General features: G+C 38.5%; 1 pseudogene; it reads right to left on the bottom strand.

Annotated features, from left to right (window-relative positions):
• Positions 1–3,974: 3,974 nt before the first annotated feature.
• LOC113319927 lies at positions 3,975–4,074 on the bottom strand (annotated as a pseudogene).
• Positions 4,075–4,355: the final 281 nt, after the last annotated feature.

Genomic DNA, 4,355 nt, shown 5'->3' with positions numbered 1-4,355 from the left:
AGAATGGAAAGCTACCAGGTGATTTCTAGATACTGTGTTGTTCTCCGACCAAAACTTGTTTTTTGGTGGAAATAGGTGAAGCCTATTTATACAAGTCATATTGAAACGTACCCTGGTCTTGTAGGAAGTGGAAACGATTGAGTGGTGGAGAAATAGAGTAACATGTAACCGTCAGACATTATGCTTCAATGATGAAGGAAGTGAATTCGTGTAACCGTCGTACATTATGCTTCCATGATGAAGGAAGTGAATTCGTTTACACCGTTACTTTTCACCACCACTAATTGTCCCGCTTCATGACACTTTCTTATAACGGGCGCATTGCACGCCGCACGCTGTAAACCGCTAGATCAATACCCTGATGAGCATCCCCCTGTTTGTGACATGTTTGATGTCTCGAGTGTTTTCGTGGAAAACATGTAGCACTTTGCTACGTGTGGCAAGTAAAATTCAAGGGACTTACCGCAGGAAAATAACATGTAATGCTATTAGGCTCGTTTTGGCTGGTCTCCTAAAACTTGCCACAGGTTTGTCAGTTCGGTGGCGAACCTCGATGGCTGAGATCGCATCTCATGAAGGAGGGTAGTCGTTGATTATGGCTACCTTGTGTTGGCGCCTGATAATGGTGCAGTGGCGTTTTGGTGTACGCCAGTGGCAATATGGCATGGATAGCATGGCTCGTGCATGCTAGGGGAACGGTGGTGCAAGTGGTGCCTGGCGTAGCCATGGCCACTAGATTTAGGCAGCTGGCCGCCTGAAAGTTGGCACAAGTCTTTCAGTTCGGTGGCGAACTTGGATGACCGAGATTGCTGATAGACACATTTTTGTGTCCGATTTTTCTCGATTTTATATATTGTTAGGGCTCATTTTTGTACTTATTATGTTGTTTTATTTATTTGTAGGTATTTTTGGCCAATAAACATTTTTGGAAAAAATTGGCTCGAAAAGTTGTCGGAAAGCACCCGGAGGATATTTGCTATTCGGACTCTCACTTTGGATAACGGGTAACCTAATTACTAATGGGCATCCCATTTCCAGGCAGCTGTTAATCGCACCCCTACCCTGGATAAGGGGAAACCATCTTCAACATTTCAAAAACCAAGTTTTGGCGGGAAAGTAGGTGCAGTGAAGAACAGATTTTAGGGTTCCTGATTTGGAGGAGTTTGAGGTCGATTAAACCTCTGATTTTCATAGGATAGACTCCTTATGGGTCTAGGAATCTGATATGGGTGTTGAAATCGATTAGACTGGGCTCAATCGACGGATTTTCATCACAACAGAAAATATGGAAAGTCACGTGTGTGACCTGTTTTAGGGAATTTTAGAGAGATTAAAGTGCTGTAAACCTTCCCAAAGATTTGTATCTATCTAAGGAAGAGTTTAGAATAAAAAGGAAAGCTCAGAAACGCGTAGAAATTCTAAAACAAGAAATTGCCGCAACTTGGCCTTGAAGAGAAGGAAAGAGATTTGGGAAGATTCGGGAGAGATTTAATTGGTATTTTTGATATAAATAGATTGTTTGGGTCATATAGAAGGGGTGTCGAGAGTTTGGGGACCTAAGGAGAGCCAGAGAAGAAGAAATCAGAGTTTTATCAAACTCTGTTTCTGCTGCTGCTGCTGCTGAAGAGGAAGAACGCGAAGAACATTGACGCACGAGAAACAGTCGCAGAACAGTGTCGTTCTAGGGTCTTAAATTTCTGATCCTGTAACAATTGATTAGTAACGTATATCTTCAGTATTGCAACACCAACTGTAACGGTGACTTCTGTAACATCTATACACCGTTGCAGATCTGCTGTTTTATATATTCTCTTCAATAAAACCACCTTTTGAGCCATGATTTATTATTTTGAACATGTTTTTGATATGAGGAGCTAAACCCCATTGCTGAGGCGATAGAGGAAGCTATTTTTCCAACAAAAAGCGGTACAATCTATTTAATTTAATTTATTGCAATTATTATTATGATTATTTGCCTTGGATTATTATTGAATATAATTTTTATTTGAGTGATTGTGATCTATTTTGATGGAGTATGCTTAGTTTATAGACTCTTGATGCTTCATGCTTGGTATTTACAATTATTGCTTTTGAAAATCTACTTGTCGCAATAGTAAGAATCAAATTGAACAAGAAAATTGCATGAATATAAATATTGGATTAAATCACTTTGAATTTGGAAAATAGTGGAATATTAGCCTCAGTGTTCTTTTAATATTGATATCAACTTTGATTGAGATTGTTATAATTTTCAGTGAGTTTTCTATTTTAATATTAGAATTTAAGTCTAATTAATATCCTTCACAAGTCTGAGAATCGAACCACTTTTACCACTATCTACAAATCACATCAATTTTTGGCGCCGCCGACGCGGACTTGTTTTTAGGGTTTTAGATTTTTTTTTATTATTTTTTTTTTATTATTATTTTTGTCCCTTTTTATGTTTTTGGGTATTTATCTTGTGTCTACAGGTTCTGGATCATAAAGAAAATTGAGCCAAGGAGTTTGGTGATTTCATAAAGACTTGGAGCTAAAGATTAAAGCAAAAAGAACAGAAAAGAAGACAATTTTATTTTAGACAATTTTAGTTTAGGGTTTGTTTATTTTATTTAAAAAAAAAAACTGTATTAGGGTTTATTATTTTTGTAATTTTTCTTTATTTTTTTGGACTTTTGGACTTTGGGACATTATTTTTTTATTACCCTACGGAAGGGTACTTTAAATATAAACTGTTTGCAGAGAAGGAGGACAATTACGATATTGTCTCTGCACCTTGGGTTCGTACACTAGACATCGGAGTCAGTGGCCCGAGTCGACTACAACCGATTCATCCCCCGTCTGGAATGGGAGGTAAGATTCTAAACACTCGCGAATCCCCTGTCAGCGAGTTACTGGACTCCTTCGTATGCATATATGTTGAGGATTGAATACGGACATTTATTTTTCTAGTAAAGGGAAAGGCCTGGCCATACAAGATAAAGGTTCAGATTTCATCATCGTTCTCTTCTTGCCCGCTTTAGGAACACGTAACCTACGCGAACCTAAGCCTAAAATTTTGACTAGAACGAGACCGATAGGGTAACGAGATTAACATGAAAGTCATTCGAAAAATATTGGTTACTCTTTTAAGCATACTTCGAAGTTCTTGACAGTTTCTGTAAGTTGAATGCGTGACTGCGCCGCCTTGTAATACCGGTGAGGCCTTGGGTATCAAAGCTCCACCGAGCTTTCCTCGCCTCTATTCAACTTACGTTAACTCAGATTGATTCCAGAGGGGTTTGCTTAAATTGTAACGAATTCCCGTTCGAAGGATTAGAAGCTGGTCTAGAAACAATCTAAGTGGAGCCATCATGCTTTTTGTTTTCTAGAAATCAATAGGTTTGATTTGGTTGAGTCGGCCTTGATCTGTGTTTGCTTACCCTTCCAATTTAGAAAATTATATTGTATGCCTGAACGTAAAAGAGACGCATTAGGTAGATTTGTTAAAGAGAAACCTAGTAGTTCGAAGCGTCTCGATTACCTTAATCTAGAAAGTCCGAATTTTGAAGAGTCTGTTTATGAACGTCCTTTGACTGAGGAGAGAATCCATGTTGCTCCGATAGCGCCAGAATTGACAGCTTTGAAAGCTTTGTTGAATCCAACTAGGACTACTCGTCCTTCGTGTATTAAGTTAGCTGAAATGGAGGCATCCTATGAATTGAAACCTGGGACCTTACAGATGCTCCCAATCTTTTTAGGGAAAGAAAATGAAAACTCTTATTACCATGTTAGGGATTTTGAGGAAATTTGTAGTACTCTAAGAATTAGAGGCTTAAATGATGATGCTTTGAAACTTAGGTTATTCCCATTTTCCCTGAAAGATAAGTCCAAGTCGTGGCTGTATAGTTTGGACTCCGAGTCAATTGAGACATATAAACAACTTACATCTGCCTTTTTCAATAAGTTTTTCCCTAGGCACAAAACATCGTCTATTAGGACGCAAATATGCACATTTTCATAACAAGAGGGAGAATCCTTATATGGGTATTTGGAAAGGTTCAATGATTTATTATCCCAGTGTCCTCATCATGGTTTAGAAAAGGTTAGGATAGTTCAGATCCTTTATGAGGGTTTAGATTATTCCACAACGACCATGGTTGAGTCTCTATGCACTGGTGGATTTGAAAACCAAACTGTTGATGCGGCAATGGAATTTTTTAATGAAATCGCCGAAAAAACCCAGCAATGGGAAAATAGTAGGGCACCCCAGAAAACAATTCTCTTAAGTAGGGGAAACGTTAATAGGGTAGAAGGAGGCTATGAATCAGATGCCAAAATTGCTCCTATAGCAAAAAGGTTAGAAGCCTTAGAAGTGG

The sequence above is a fragment of the Papaver somniferum genome, chromosome 10 (genome assembly GCF_003573695.1).
Source record: "Papaver somniferum cultivar HN1 chromosome 10, ASM357369v1, whole genome shotgun sequence".
In the NCBI taxonomy this organism is placed as follows: Eukaryota; Viridiplantae; Streptophyta; class Magnoliopsida; order Ranunculales; family Papaveraceae; genus Papaver; species Papaver somniferum.
Note: the sequence above shows the minus strand (reverse complement) of the source record. Positions and strands in the feature narration are given on the sequence as shown.